This window comes from Geospiza fortis, unplaced genomic scaffold (assembly GCF_000277835.1).
Source record: "Geospiza fortis unplaced genomic scaffold, GeoFor_1.0 scaffold85, whole genome shotgun sequence".
NCBI lineage: Eukaryota > Metazoa > Chordata > Aves > Passeriformes > Thraupidae > Geospiza > Geospiza fortis.
Genome location: NW_005054358.1, coordinates 3,715,008 through 3,731,710, shown reverse-complemented (window position 1 = coordinate 3,731,710; position 16,703 = coordinate 3,715,008). Strand labels below are relative to the sequence as shown.

General features: G+C 52.3%; 1 protein-coding gene across 3 annotated transcripts in view; it reads left to right on the top strand.

Moving 5' to 3' along the window:
- The window catches only part of ASTN2 (astrotactin 2), a 297,150-nt gene that overhangs the window by 154,182 nt on the left and 126,265 nt on the right, over positions 1 to 16,703 (top strand). The window lies entirely within an intron of this gene.

The following is a 16,703-nucleotide window of genomic DNA, read 5'->3' as shown; positions in this document are numbered from 1 at the left end:
TGATCTTCATCTAAGGTTGGTAATTTGCTCCACGGGTCATAATCAAACCCGCAGGTGTTCTGGGCTCTGTGCCAGGGTCTCTGAGCCCCCTGGCAGGGGTCCTGGTGTCCTGGACAGCCAGAGGGATGTCCTGGGTTCCCACAGAACACCTCATTGCGCTGCCTAGAGCCTGGCTCTGCTCACATGGCCCTTTGTGCTGGTGCCAAGGACCCTTTTCCCCATCCCTCAGTGCCAATGCAGCCACAGCCCAGCAGGATGTGAGCTCCACAGCATCCCTGCAGCTCTGCTCCAGCAGTTAGGAGCTCTGGGGGCAGCTTCTCCTGTACTGAGATGATTTAATAACCCCTGATGGCTTGTGTGGAGCTTGGGCTGCTCAGCTGCTCTGTTGGACATGCCAGCATCAAGGTTCCTGCTCAGAGGAGTGCACCATCATTGCTGCTGCCCTATTTCAAGGATTTCAATCAAAGCACTCCTGCAGTGATGCTTCTCCTGTGCAGTCCCTCGTGGGCACTTTGGGAGGGGATGGAAGAGGGATCTTCCATCACTCACCAGACGCCTCCCTTGGTCCTTGCACTGCTGAGCCAAAAGCACATCCAGAGCCATCTTCTTCTGGGCACCCCTTTCCTCTCCTCAAAACGATTTTTCCTGTTGGCTCTGTGAGGTTAATAAGTAGATGGGATTGGAGCTGATCTATTCCAGTCACACCTCCTGGTCCAGCTGGGAGGCTCAGCAATGGATGCAGCTCACTAAAGACCAGATTAGAGTGATTTTCCCCCCGTTGCCTCACGGTGGGGCAGAGCCTGAGCCCTGTGCTGTTCCCAAATCACTGAGGAATTATTTTCCAAATGGGTTGTTTGCTCATTCTTTATTTGTTTTTGTGTTGTCTCTTTGCCATGAGGGAATAGATATTTTTTGTTTAAAAGCTGTTTGCAGTTTCAGACTGTTGCCTTTATGCCATTAATATGGAGAAATCCCAAAATACTGCCCGTGGAGCCAGCTTTACTTGCTGGATTATTGCTGCATGGCAAATGGGATGTCAGGGCAGTGCATGGCAGCTGGGAGCAGCTGTCTCCCCTTGCCATCCCTACCTCTGCCTCTCATCCTGGCTGTTGCTCCAGCCTGGCAAAGCCCCAGGAGGACACAGCAACACCCACACAGCCCCTGCTGGATTCCTCCCAGCAGAGATGCAGCAAGTCCAGGGAGTTCTGGGGTGGTGAGGAGCCAGAATGGTTTGGTGGCAGGAGGCAGGGAGAGCATTCATGTTGGTGCTCCCTCCCTGCTGAGCACCAAGTGGTTTCCATCCTCCTTCTCCAGGGAGGATGGCTGTGGAGGACCCAGGGCTGGGCCACGCCAAGCACCTTCCTGCAAATTGGAGTCACCCTTCCTGTGGGAACTCAGTGCATCCCTCTGGGTGTCCAGAGTTTCCAGGACCCCACCAGGGGCCTCAGAGACCCTGGCACACAGCCCAGAACACCTGGGGGTTTGATTATGACCCCTGGAGCAGATTAACAGCTTTGTATGAAGACCTGAAAGCCACAGAAATTTAAGTAGTGTAATAATAAAATTATCACTAGGTGAAAAAGTAGATTTGGGGTTTTTTAGAATAGGGGTTTTGGGGACAAGATGGAGGGACTTGGGCACATCCAGCCTTTCTTCTTTTCTACCTCTGTCTTCTGCTGTGATGTTGGCACTTTTGGATTGGTTTAGGGTAGAAGTGCACTGTCTAACATAGGTGATAGGTATTGGGAATTAAGTGTAAACATGTTATACGTAGTTTGTAGTATAAAGAGATAACACCACCCTGGGGGCAGGCAGGGGGCCTGGACTGTCCTGCTGGATGGGCTTCAGCTGGACAGGAGAAACATTTTTATAGATAAGATACAATAAACAACTCTGAGACCGAGAACTGAAGAGCTCTGACTCATTCTTGGAACGTGCGGGCCGAAACAGAGACTTTTCACGTGTCTTGGGGCTGCAATAAACTGCAACCTTCCGAGACCTTCCCTCTGCAACTCAGGCCCTGGAGGATGCTGTTCCCCCCATTCCCATTTATAAAACAGGGCTGCTGCTTCTTTGCAGCCTTGGGGAAGGGAAGGGAGCAGGTTGGAGGGGGTGCTGAGGTGCCAGGGGTGCTGCAGGGAGGGATGGCCACTGCCCCAGCTGCTTCCTGTAGGCTCTGCCTCCACACAGTTCCCTTTGTGCTGTCAGGTCACTAAGATGATGTGGGAAATTCTCATAATATTGATGAGGAGTTTGGCCAGTTCATTTTAAATCTGTCTCTTCTTCCCCTCGATGCTTCCCATCCCTCAATAAATCAGCAAGGTGAGCTGGAGCTCAGTGCCATCCCTGCCAGAGCTGTCTGGGGAACATCTCCCCCCATCCCCTGTTCACCTGGTGCCCTCCCATGTAGGGGGATACAGGATGGGTAAATGAAGGTGGCACAGAATGTGATCTTATCCCCCAACGAGTTGCGGCTGGACCAATTACTAAAGATTAGGAGCAGGCCTGATGTTAACAGGCCACAGCTGTGGCCAATAAGAACAAGTGGTATAAAAGTGTGGGTTGGTGGGATCTGGAGTCAGAGGATGGTTCCTGCAAGGACCATAAAGAGTCAGTGCTAAGAGGAGGTACAGGACTCTGGTGATATGGAATCCTTGCACTATAATGATAATAGAACTCTTGATATATAAGACACCACTCCCACCCCTGGGTGCTGCCAGGCACTGGGATGGGGGCTCAGCATCACACCTGGGTGGGAGAGCATGCAGGGGCTTTGCTGGTGCCCCTGGCTTGGAGCTCACATCCTGCTTCCCCCCAGCAACACAAATATCATATCTGTAAGTGGTTACATTAACACCCTTCCTGCCCCCCCCTATTTTCCTCCCTCTCTTTGAAACCTCCAAGCGCAGGAGTTATAATTGTGCTGTTTATTATTCCTGAGCCCAGCACCAGCCCGTGCACCAGTGCCTTGTTTACCTATTACCCTTCAGGCCAGGATAATGGATGGAGCTCTTTTCCAGTGGCTGCCTTCCATTTCATTCATCTTTTTATTGTTTGTTGCTGCAGTTCTATTACCTCTTCACAACTTTGAAGCCTCAGACACGCTAGTTGGAGGCAATGATGTCTTTCCAAGCCAGGCTAACACCTCATGCTGTTGTCCTGAGTAGCAGCTAAGGGGTTATGAGGAGTTCAGCAGCCCTGTGAAGGTGGGATCTGCTATGGGATGTTTCAGAGCCCACAGACACACACTGTATTTTGAGCAAATCTTCACTGGCCAGGCTCAGCAGTGAAGTTTTTTTTTTCCAATCCAGTGTACAAATGACTAATGCAATTAGCACAGCATTCCATCAGTCAGGTTGCTGTTGCATCCCTTTCCATTTCACAGCTCTCATGCCACCAAAAAGGATGACAGATTGTGTGGCTTTGAGCTGGTGTTGCCCAGTCTGCAGCCAAGTGCTTCTGCAGCAGGTTGGGAACATTTTTTTAATTCTACAAAAGCAGATGTGGTGTCAGACAATGCAGGGGCCCAGGGTGGAAGAGACGCTTTGTAACAGAGGCTGTTCAAACACTGGAGTTCTCCGAGTGGTTCTGCACCAGCTGCAGTAGAATTTAGGAAATGATCCATCACATCCTTGGTGAACATGGACATGGCCAGTGCAGCAGCCTCCTGCTGCACCATCTCAGCTCTGGATGCACCTCTGAGCTGCTCCATTCCATTCCTGTCTGTGCAGGTAGCAGGATAACCTCACAGAGAATCAGCCTCTGCTGTTGGGTCATTGCCTGTGAGAGCCCCACTGCTCTCTGCATGTGCCTCAGCCCCAGGGAGAGGGAGGAAGAGGAATGGCCATAGTGGAATCTGCCCTGCGCACAGAGCCCAAAACCAATTGTACATCCATGATTGTGAGATTTAGACGAGGAAGAAGTTACTCAATCAGAGGGTGGGGAGGGTGCTCAGAGCAGCTGTGGCTGCCCCTGGATCCCTGGCAGTGCCCAAGGCCAGGCTGGGCAGGGCTGGGAGCAGCCTGGGACCGTGGGAGGTGTGGACAGGGGTGGAAGGCTCTGACAGACAGCAGCACAGTCCAGAGCCAAGGCACTGCTGTCAGAGCCAGTGCCAGCACCCGCTGGGGCTGTGGGAATGTCATCCATGGGCTTCTCCTGGCTCAGGGAGCAGAACTTTCCCTTCCCTGGCAGTGGAGCTGCTGCCCCTGCAGTGAGGGATGCCAGGGAGCTGTTCCTCCCCCCCAGCCCTGCTCCCCACTCCCCCAGCCTGCACAGATGTTTGTATTCTCTGCAGCTGATGAAAATATTCATTATCCTGTTAGCGCTGCTGCGGCGGGGGAAGCGCAGATTTGCATTCCCACAGCTGATCCCACGGCACTCACCACGGAGCTGCCACACAGCAGCAGCAGGGCTGTGCCAGGCAGGGCTGCGTCACAGAGTCACAAAATCACAGAATTACAGAATAATGAGGTTGGAAGAGACCTCTGAGATCATCGAGTCCAAGCTATGCCTCATCTAGATGTGACCGTGTTCACAGGGGTCTGAGGATGAGGGAAGAGATGAGGATCTGACTCCATGTTTCAGAGCCAGCTGGGCTGTGATTGGCCATTAATTAAAGACAACAACAGGGGCCAATCACAGATGCACCTGTTGCATTCCACAGCAGCAGATAACCACTGTTTACATTTTGTTTTTGAGGCCTCTCAGCTTCTCAGGAGGAAAAATCCTAAGGAAAGGATTTTTCATGAAAGATGTCTGCGACAAACTAAACCATAGCACCAAGTGCCATGTCCAGTCTTTTTTTAAACACTTCCAGAGATGGTGATTCTACCCCCTCCCTGGGAAGAGCATTCCAGTACTTTATTATTCTTTCAGTGAAAAACTTTTTCCTAATATCCACCCTGCTCCTTCCCTGCCATAGCTTGAGACTGTGTCCTCTTGTTCTGTCGGAGACCGACCCCACCTGTGTGCAGCCTCCCTTCAGGAAGGTGTAGAGAGCAATAAGGTCACCTCTAAATCTCCTCTTCTCCAGGATAAACAGCCCCAGCTCCTTCAAACATTCCTCATAGGATTTGTGTTCCCAGCCCCTCACCTGCCCTGCCTGCTGCCCCAATGCCAGGGCCATGCATGGGCAGCACAAAGGACAGGAGGAAGATGGGAGAGGGATGTGGAGGAAAGGAGAGTGGCCTGGGGCTTGGTCTGTGTGTTGGGAGGCAGTGAGGAGCAGTGCTGGTCCCTGGGCAGGGGGATCTGAGCCTGGGAATGCTGCTGTGTGTGTATGGCAGGGCTGTGTCTCCTGGCTGTGGGAGCTCCTGGTGGGATGGGAGGTGCAGGGTGTGGGGGAATACTCATCCCTTGGGTGTCACTACAGGGCATGAAAGAACACAAGCACACACTGCTGGTTTTAAGGTGAAGAAAAAGGGAAGTTTATTTTCTGACTCTAACATTTATAGTTTTCTAAAAGTGACAGCGGATTGGAGGGTGACAGTGTTATTTCTCTAATGACACTGGTCAAACTAACAGTTTATCAACTTTCTCTTCTTCTATAAAGGAATGCAAAACAGTGAATTATTTACAGAAAGTGTATGAGAAAGTTCACTACAAGAATGTTAACATCAGAAGGCTTAGAAAATCTTAAAAAACCAGGGGGACACCTTGGGAAGGTGGGACACAGGCTCTGCCTGCCCTGCCATGGTCATTCCACACTCATGTCCCCACTCATCTGTCAGGGGGTTCCCTGAGGTCTTCTGAGTCCACCTGGTGAAAAGTTGATGGTGACACCCATAAGGATTTGGCAGAGAGGCCAGCAGTGACCCAGAAGTGGCACCTTGGCTTGTACCAGCAATAGTGTGGTCAGAGGGACCAGGGCAGTGATTGTCCCTGTGTACTCTGTACTGGCAAAGGGCACCTCAGATGCTGGGCTCCGTTCTGGGCCCCTCACAAAAAGGACACTGAGGTGCTGAAGAGTGTCCAGAGAAGGGAATGGAGCTGGGGAAGGTTCTGGAGCACAAGTCCATGAGGAAGCTGGGGGTGTTGAGCCTGGAGAAAAGGAGGTTGAAGGAGTGACAAGCAATAGGATGTGATGAAACAGTCTCAGGTTGCCCCAGGTGATGTTTATACTGGATATTTGAAAAATTTCTTCACCAAAAGTGGTGTCAAGCCCTGGCACAGATTGCTCAGGTCAGCAGTGAAGTTACACCATCCTTGGAGGGATTCAAAGGCATGTGGCTGTCACACCTGGGGACATGGTTTAGTGGTGGCCTTGGCAGTGCTGCATTAATGGTTTGACTCACCTGAAAGGTCTTCTCCAACCTAAATAATCCCCTGGTTGTATGGACAGGAGGGGAGGGATGAGGGGTTGGCACTGGGTACTTGCAGAACCAAGAGCTGGGCTCTGCTCCCCTCCTGGCTTTGGCAGAGATGTGGTGATCCATGTGCCACCTCCTCTTGTCACTGCTCCCTTCATGGTGCCCAGCACTGCCGAGCCCACCTTCACTGCCCCAGGCTCTGGTGGCACTGAGGAGTTTTCCCCTTTCCCTGTGCTGTGGGGAGCTCTCCATGGGATGGCCTCACTGGCCTTTCCCATCTCTGACTTTTATGATATTAATTATAGTGCTGGTACTGCACAGTTAATCTGCATTATTAAGAGATGTGGTGGAGATTGGTTTTATAATAACAGCTCAGATTTATGGAGTACCTTCCATCCCAGGGGGTCCTTATGGACTTTATAGCCTTGCAGAGAGGAATTGCTGCTTCTTCCTTCCTTCCTCGTCTCACAAGAGCTGCAGCTGCTCCTGGGCCACGGGAGATCTGTACCCACTCAGGACACATGAAAATACAGCTTATGTTCAGCTGAAAAGCAAGGGGAGAGTGAGACAGGAGGGTTTGAGGCAGTAAATTGTGACTTTAGGGTGTGATAGCAGCATTTTTGCATCATTGTACGGGCACTGTGCTGGTCCCCATTAGCTGGGCTGTGGGTTCCTGCTGCTCACACCATGGGGCTCCTTCAGTGTCACCTCCAGGGACAAGGCTGACATCCAGCAGCCCGTCACTGCTCTTCCCTGCTAGTGCAAGCACTGGTTGATGGAGATTCCCCATCCAAGGACTAAATCAGCCTGACATTGACTTAGCAATGCGAATCCTTGCTCCAGGCAATGCAGTCAGGAACAGTCACCAGCGTGGGGACATCTGAGCGCTGCACAGCTATGCCAGCTGCCAAGCCATACCTGCTCCTGAGGTAGCAGCAGGGCTTGGATGCAGTCCTCAGTGCAGCAGAAAATCCTGTCCTCCTCTTTCCCATCCCAAGTGTCCTCTCCAGAGGTGGAGGATTTGCTGCTCTGCCTGTAGCTCATGACTGCATAAACCTGGAAGCAAGTGCTGGCTTTGGGATTGGGCCCCATCAGTTGTTCCCAGTGTCCCAAAAGTGGTGGACAAGCTCTGCTGGGAGCCCTGTGCCATAATCCAGTGTGACTGTGTTCACAGGGGCTCTTGGATGAGGGCAGAGACGAGGATCTGACTCCATGTTTCAGAAGGCTAGTTTATTATTTTATGATATATAGTACATTAAAACTATGCTAAAAGAATAGAAGAAAGGATTTCATCAGAAGGCTAGCTAAGAATAGAAAAAGAAAGAATGATAACAAAGGCTTGTGGCTCAGGCTCTCTGTCTGAGCCAGCTGGGCTGTGATTGGCCATTAATTACAAACATCTAACATGGGCTAATCAAAGATTCCCCTGTTGCATTCCACAGCAGCAGATAATCAATGTTTATGCGTTGTTCCTGAGGCCTCTCAGCTTCTCAGGAGGAAAAATCCTAAGGAAAGGATTTTTCATAAAAGATGTCTGCAACAATCCAGACCCCCTAAATCTTCCTCTGCACCTGGTCCCTGGGCAGTGTGACCTGGTTTGGATGCTGGTGGCTCTGTGCAGAGGAAAGCTGGAGCAGGGGGTGGGGACAGGCCTAGCATCCCTCACCCTCCTCCCTGTGCCCCAGAGATGCTCTTTGCTGCTGTGGTGCCCTGCCTGGGCTGCAGGAGGAGTGTCCCGTGTGCTGCTGCCTTCAATGACACCTCCCTGGAGATGAAAGCTCGAGGTGCCGGTGCCAGTTCCTTTTCCCCAGCACAGGCAGAGCAGTCTGTGTGCCTGGCCCCAGCCTTGCAGGGAATGCTGCCACTCTACATCTGTGCCCGTGGGCAGCAGGCAAACATCTGGAGCATGTGACAGCACTGCCACTTGTCGTCTGTGCCCATGGGCAAACATCTGGAGGGTGTGCCAGCACTGCCACTTGTCATCATCCGTGCCCATGGGCAGCCATCAGGCACCCAGGGCACGATGGCCACAGAGCTGGGAGGAGGGAAGGGACGTGGGAAGTGCTCCAGGCACCTCGCTGAGCCCAGGACTGGGGCTTGGCTCCTGGCACCATTGGCTCCTGGCACCACAGTTCCCTGGGAGGGTGGCAGAGGTGAGGTCACTGCAGGTGCTGTCACCTCACCCTGTGCATAGTTTTGTGGTTCTGTAATTAAGTTCACACACAGAAATGCAGCTCTGCAGCTGCAGTCACAAATCCCAGCTAATTCTCCATGTGTTCTGCTGCTGCTGGTGGAATCATCCCCTGCCTGGGTCTGTCCCTGTCCCTTGGGAACACCTGGCTGGTGATGGTCCGTGCTGGCAGAGCCATGGGCCGGCCAAGCACCCTGCATGGGCACCCTGGGCAGGCACTGGGGTCACCCTGGGTTCGGGATGGTGGCACAGGGATGCTGGCACAGCTGGAGCCCACACTGGTGTACGGGAGGTCTGGTGTGGAGGGGAAGTGGGAGCAATAACTGTGCTGAAATGACATTGTCAGAGTGCCAGCATATGAAATGTGTGGTGGTATTGCAGCCCTGCCATTGCCTGTGGCTGTTTTTCTTCTGCTTCTAATGACTAATAGAGAGAAGACAAAACAATTTCTATTAGTTTCTCCCACGCCACAGTGGGTTTCTTATTTTCCAAACCTCATTAGAGTTTGTAATACCATGGTGGTAGTCAAGAGCAGTCCGAGTCACCCTGGGGGGAGAGAAGAACTGAAGAGATATGATGTGCAGCCCAGTATTAACACTGCTCCTGGCTCATCTCCAAGGTCCCTCCTGATTCCTTTCCAAACCTTTATGCCTTATCTTCATCTTAAAGGTTAACAATGAAGCTTAGGAGAGGGGAAAAAAAAAGAAATGTTTAAGATCTCAAATTGTTAAAGAGAGTGGATGTGTGTGCTGAGTGGAGAGCTGGGTCTGAATTTACATTGGAAAGGCAAATATTAATTTTAAAAGGCTGCGCTTGTGCTTCCCAGGGCACCACAGCTGGGGTGTGAGTTTCCCTGGAAAGCTGGGGCTGCTGTGCCCAAGTCCCAGAGGAACTGGATCAAGTCAGGCACAGCATCTTTGGGAAGCCTCAGTGGGTAGTCCTGGCTCCTCTGGAGTCAGTGGGAGTTTTGCATTTGTTGTCTCCTCACACACAATGCCAAGGAAAGCAGCACTTGGGGAAGGATTGCAAACAGCACCCAAAAAACCTGTGGGAGAGCATCCACAGCCTGGGCTCAGCTCAGCGCTGCAATCTGCACTCACAGGACGTGTCCAGCCTGGCTCCAGCTCTCTCAGCTTGAACAAATGGTTCCCATAGGGAAGCTGTGCCCAGGTCACCCCGCAGTGGCCACAGCCTGGTGGGCAGGAGCTCCGTGAGCTGCTCCAGGAGGTCTGGCTGTTATGTTCTCCATCGAGCCATCAGGAGCTGGAAGTTGCTGGATTTATGGAAGCTGACAAGGCCAGAGCCTTTGGCTGTCAGTGGTGCCAAAGCTGATGCAGGGAGACACCCTGAAGAGCAGATCCATGGAACAAGACATGGGTCCTGCTGGCAGGCTCTGAGCAGCTCCAGCCCCTTGCAGATGGGCAGATTTCTCTCCACCCACAGGTGTTGGGTATTGCCCAGACCTTCTACTCAAGGAGGGATGGCACACAGGCCAGATGTGTCATGGTGCTCCTGCTACCAGGTTCTAGGCTCAGGACAAAGCTGCTGCACCACTGTGAGGGTGGGTGCCCAGAGCAGCTGAGGCTGCCCCTGGATCTCTGGAAATGTCCAAGGCCAGGCTGGACAGGGCCTGGAGCAACCTGGGACAGTGGGAGGTGTCCCTGCCCATGGCAGGGGGTGGAATAGGATGAGTTTTAAAGTCCATTCCAGCCCTGTTGGAATCACAAATCTGTGAGTCTGTGATTCTTTTGCTTTTCTCCAGCCACAGGTGTTTCTGACTGTTGTTCACAGCTTCTCCATCTCTCAGAGTGAATTCCTTTGTGTTTCCTTTAGAAATGGCTTCAGGAGGGGATGCACATTTTATCCATGGAGGTGACTGATGAACCTCATGTTCACTCTCAGTGCCACAGTGATGGGCACCACTGGCTGAGCTCCCTTCAGTGCTCAGTGGCATTGCTGGGCCTGTGTGGCCCTGAGGAGGGCTGTGGTGTCTGGGGGATGTTGGGAGATGCTCTGTGGGAAGATCAGGTCATGGTGGCAGAGCACTGTCACAGATATCTTTTATGGAAAATCCTTTCCTTAGGATTTTTCCTCCTGAGAAGCTGAGAGGCCTCAGGAACAAAATGTAAACAATGGTTATCTGCTGCTGTGGAATGCAACAGGTGCATCTGTGATTGGTCTCATGTGGTTGTTTCTAATTAATGGCCAGTCACAGCCCAGCTGTCTGGACTGTCTCAGTCAGTCACAAGCCTTTGTTATCATTCCTTTTCTATTCTTAGCTAGCCTTCTGATGAAATCCTTTCTTCTATTCTTTTAGTGTAGTTTTAATATAATATAAATCATAAAATAATAAATCAGCCTTCTGAAACATGGAGTCAACATTCCCATCTCTTCCCTCATCCTAAGACCCCTACAAACACCTCCACAGAGCCCAATGCTGGTGGGAGCTCCCAGCCCCATGGAGGGTTTGGGGGCTCAGCCTGGGGCTGTGTGGAGGGGATGGTGCTGAGCAGCAGCCATGCAGACACCTCACACCAGCCCAGCAGCACCAGGGATGGCTGGTGTGATTCACCTCCTGAAACACCTCAATTTAAATGCTAATTCTCCCTGAGCCAGGGGGTAAGGCAGCTATTGGACACTGTCAGGCTGGTTATTGCTGGCCCTGAAGGGGGACACAGGGACAGGTCTGTGACAGATGAGCAATGCCATGATTGACTCTCACAATTAACAGACAAATACCATGTATACAGGTTAAGAAAAGTTTTATAGGTTTATAGTTATGTTTTACCCCCTCGTGTGGTTATCAAGGGACAGCTGGGAGGGCTGGCTTGTCACTGTGGAACACCTGAGCCCCAGTCAGGATTTGAGGAGGAGATCTCCACTATTGGACAGCGAAGAAGGGGTTGATGGACAGAACTTTGGGAGGGGTTAAAGGGTTAAAAAGGGAAAACCTCCATTGTGAGGGGGCTGAGCACATGGCGGGGAAAATCTTTTGCTCCCGGAGCCCGTAACCTTTTTGCTTTATTCAGTCTTCTGTTGTATTTTTGATAAGGTTTAATAAACCTTCCTAAACTATGAAAAGTGAGTGGCTACTTCTCACAGGTCCTATGCACAGCATCAGGGATGAAATTGGTGCTCTCCTTTTCCCCTGCAGCCTGGTCCAACCACACTTCATTGCAAGCTGTGGTTAAGGCTGAGAGCTGGGGAACTGAAGGGGCTCCTGAACTTGGCTAAATCCAGCTGGTCTCTCCTCTTTTATCCTGCCTTGTTCTACAGGAGTGGGGCCTCGCTGAAATTAATGCTCAGTAAATTTGGAGTAAGTAAGTGCTGCTTCACAGGGTTTGCATTAAACCTTTATAATTCACCAGTGCCTGAGGTCATGGAGACATGCTGGGGCAGATTTACAGTGTGCTTACCTTCTCCTAAGTGGCTGTGGCAACAGGACACCCTCTTTTCTGTTTCCCAGTGACTCCAGATCAATTTTTTTTTTTTTTTTGGTGATGACAAGCTAAAAGGAAGCTATTTCTCAATGTCCCCGTGTCAGGCTGGGCTCTGCTGATCTTGCAGCCACCCCAGCAGGCAGCTTCTCCAAGGGAAATGTGGGTGAAAAGCTGGCACTAAATAACCTCCAATCCATCGTGTTCTCCCTGAGCCATTGTGGCACAGAAAGAAGTGAGATTAATAACTAATTCTTTGCCAGAGCAGGCGTCCTCTCAGGCTTGCATAGCAGAAAGGAGTAGTCACTTTGCTGAACATAAGCTTGCTGGATGATAATGTGATTAACATTTGTAGCTGTGCTGGCTCAGATAAGGGTAATTAAATCTCACGCTTCAGGGCATAAGCTAATCACTTGTGGGGTCACTTTATATATAACATTTATATATTTACCCCTTCATGAATGTATTTGCCCAGGTGGTGCAGGGTGTGCATCCCCTGTCAGTGCTGGGTGGAGGCAGGGAGCTCCATCATGCTTGGAATTTGTGCAGTGGGAGTTGTGCAGCTGCAGGGAAGGGTTGGTTTGCATCCTCAGGGCCGTGTCCTGTGGGAGCAGAGTGCCAGGGGAGGGAGCCACAGCTGACTGAGCCAAAGAGGAGAAGCTGCTCCTTCACCCAGAGGTGCTGCTAACAGGAAAATGAAATGCATGTCAGCCACCAGCTGATCTTTGCCTGCTGCAGGCCAAAATCCCACTGCCAGCTTGGCTCTGGCTTGGAGCATCTCAGCAAGGAGACATGGTGCCCCAGGGCCAGCAGAACCGTGCCCTGGAGCAGAATCCAGCAGCCATGGCTCAGTCCTGGAAGGCCACAGCAGTCCAGCTCCTCCCCAGGGCCTGCACTGAGCTCTCCTGCTCCCCACAAACACCATCTTGCCTTTTCTGGTCCTTCCTGGAGGTTTCCCACGGGCTGTGTGAGCTGCTGCCAGCACTGCAGAGCGCAGCGACGCAGCCCAGAGCTGCACCACAGCTCTGCTGCACGATCTTGGCTGTGCTATGAAAGGTCACAGTCCCCAAAAACACAGCTGGATTGTGCATCTGGTGACAGGAGAGCAGTGGCACAGCAGGCTCGTGCTGCCTGAGCCCTGCTCCTGGTACCTGAGCAGTGCTGATTGCTGTCACCCCAGCAGCACCCCGAGGTGTGGAGCTGCTCTCAGCTGTCTGTGTCACCCAGGCAATGGGTGCATTGTAGGGCTCAGCTGAGGATACACCAAGTGTCCATCAGAGCCAGGATTCTGAAGTCAGTTTAATCCAGGCAGCTGCCTTCCTCCTCAGCCCAGTATCCGAGCTCGCTAAAGCCTTTGGCCATTTGATCTTTCCCAGCATCAGGCTCGTTTGTATGGACTCAGTTCCCTCCAAGGCAGGCACGTGCTCTGGGTCAGATGCTGCTGGGAGAAGCTGCATTTCCTTGTGTAATGGCTCAGTATCTGCAAAATGCCTTGGGAGATGCTCAGATCCCCACCAGGAGAGTGCTGGGGAGTGGATTCCGTGTGCATCGCGCTGGAGAGAGCTGCCTGCTCACTGCTGCCGTGAGTCCTGGGCAGCTGTTCCACTGGGGAGATGCCAGGGGCAGAACAAGAGACACAGGAGGATGTTGTGGGGCTGCCAGGTTTGTCTGCATCCTGCCTGGTCCCACTGCAATAACCCTGTGACCCCACACCTGGCCCTGCACCTGCAGGGTGGCTCGGCAGTGCCCCAGCTGGAGGCACGTGTGACAACACATGCACAGGGCTGCTGTCACGTCCCTGCCCTCACCCGTGTCCCTGCCCCTTGCCCAGAGCCCTGTGGCTTTGATCACGGCTTCCAGAGAGGAATAAAAGTCTGGCAGGAACTCTTTTGTGCCTCCACAGTGAGCAGCATGCAAGCCACGGGGTTCTTTGGAAGGCCCCGTGGAAGAAGGAGCTGCAGCCCTCTGCCAGCTGCCAGCCCATGGAGTGCTGTGCCCTGGGCACACCCCAGCAGCCCTGTGCCCTGCCTGCAGTGTCCCCATCAGCACCCTGTGAGGACTCTGCAGAGGGACAGTGCTGTGCCCAGACCCTCTGCCCAGTGGGTGCTCCCCCTGCATGGCTTTGGCTCATCCCTGCCTTGGGATGGCAGGGAGCAGGGCCTGGGGAGAGCTGGAAGAGATGCAGGAAGGGCTGGTAGCAAGAATACATCATGGAAGTGCTCCTGAAGTCCTGCCTTGCCCTGCTGCTCCCTCCCATGATGGAGGCACATTGTGGCACGTGCCCACTCCTTGGCTCCCTCTTGCTCTTTTTTTTTCCCTTGGCCTTTTGAGTGTGGAACAGCTGAACAAAAGGATAACAAAGAGTGGTCCTGCAGAACGTGGCTGTTCAGTAAATGCCTTCTCATAGAGGCAGCAGCTGCTGTCTGTGGGTCCCCTCATGCCTCAGCTTCTCCCTCCTGAGCTGCCCAGGTATGGGTCACCATCCCCTGGGTCTTCCTGCCTCATGGATGAGCTGGGACATGCCCAGGGACAGCTCATGGCATGGGTGGGTGTGATGGTGTGTCCGAGGATGAGGGAAGAGATGAGGATCTGACTCCATGGTTCAGAAGGCTTGATTTATTATTTTATGATATATATTCTATTAAAACTATACTAAAAGAATAGAAGAAAGGATTTCATCAGAAGGCTAGCTAAGAATAGAAAAAGAAACAATGAATAACAAAGGTTTGTGTCTCAGACAGAGAGTCTGGACAGCTGGGCTGTGATTGGCCATTAATTAGGAACAACCACATGAGACCAATCACAGATCCACCTGTTGCATTCCACAGCAGCAGATAATTAATATTTACATTTTGTTCTTGAGGTCTCTCAGCTTCTCAAGAGAAAAAAACCTAAAGAAAGGATTTTTCATAAAATGTGTCTGTGACAGGAGGGTGCTGCTGAGATGGCTCAGGTGGGGCAGGAGGAGATGCTGCCTCTTTGTGTCTCCTCTGCCCCATGTCAGGGTGCAGGGTGCATGGACATGAGCTTCTGGCACCTGCCATGCCATCTCTTTGTGTCCCTTGGGACATACCAGGTCTGTCGCCTCCTGTGGGACAGCACTCGGGAAGGTTCCACCAGCCTCCTCCTGGGAATCCTGCTCTCCTCAGAGGTGGGACATGGGGCTGGGCAGGCATGACCCTCCTGGCCCCTGTGCTCATCCTGGTGCAGGATGGGGAGCTGACCTGACAGGACAGGGACAGTCCCACTCCCAGGATGGCAGGCAGGCTCAGTGCATCCTGCTTTTCCATCACTCTTCTCCATGGCTTTGGGATTTGGCAGCGCTGATGTTTTCCCTTCTCTGCTGAGGCAGAGCAGCAGAGACACCAACATGCCTCTCCCCCTGTTCCCTACCAACTTGCTTTATTTTGCAGCCCAGTTTCCCACCACCCACATGGCTCCCAGCTCCGGCAGTAATTGCAGCTCCCCATTTGGAATTGCTGTGACAGCAAAGGGCTCAGAGCAGCAGAACATTCCACCATGGGGATCCCATGCCCAGCGGGATCAATTGGAGATTTGTGAGCATGCTGTGAGTGAGAGGCTTTTCCCCTCAGAAAAATACAGCCCTTTTTTATTTTTTGCACTGAGGCAGTGCAGAAAGTGATGCTCCTGAGATGCATTCAGCTGCTGGTGGCTCTGAAACGGGGGTGTAGCATGAGGCAGGCTGCCTGTGCAGCCAGGGAATCATGGAATAGTTTGGGTTGGAAGGGATCTTAAAGATTGCTTCAACCTTCCTGCCATGGGCAGGAACACCTTACACTAGAGCACAGTGCTTAAAGACCCATCCAGTGTGGCTTTGAACACTTCCTGTGCCCCACTCATGTGTCCCTACCTTCAAGTGCTCCTGTCCTGCCTTGGGGCTGGGAACATCCCCAGCCTGGTTGCACAGGGCTGTGGCTCCCTGCTCACCTCTGGTGCAGGTTGCAGTGGCCACATCTTGGCCCCAGAGCAGTGGGAGGATCCCAGGGAAGTGTTCCCTGAAATCAGCATCTCACTGTGCTGGGACCCATGGAGGTGGCCAGGGTGTCCCCAGTTGGGAGATGACCACAGGATGATGGAACATCCCCCCAAGGACAGGCTACAGGGGGTAAAACCAGGGAAGGTGAGTGAAATCAGCTGCTCTTTAAAGGAAAATATATTACAAAAAAATGCAGCTGGGGCAGGCTGTGCCAGTCTGAACCTCCCCCAAGCTCCTGGGGCTGACCTGATTTTGCAGGAACCTCCCTTTCTTCTGCTCTGCTGCCCTTTTGTCTCCACACCTGGAGGATGCAAAGCCTCCTGGCCTATATTTTGGCTCTAAGATCAATATTTAAAATCCCCCCTCCTGTTTCCTCGGCGCAGGCGCGAGGCATTTTGCTTACCAGGGGAGGCTGGTCTCCCAGAGACCTGGCTGTTCACCATTTCAAACCATTTCCCTGCTACCCTTGTTCTAGAAACAATTCATTAGGGGCCTATTATACAATGTTTTACCTGCCAAGGTTAGAAAAGATCCTGCATGTGTGGTAAAATTGTACAGTGAGCTGTACACGAGAGTGAGGGTTTTTGTGTCTGTCTGTAAAACAGACTTTTCCTGCCTTTTGGAGAGTGAGTCACTGGGGAGGGGGGTGAAAAATGTAGAGGTGATGATGGTGCCTGGGGAGCCCCAGCAGAGCTTGGTCACTGTCCACATGAAGATGCTGCAGGTGTGCAAAGGGGCAGTTTTGGGGTGTAGCAGCCACTCCTCTTTCC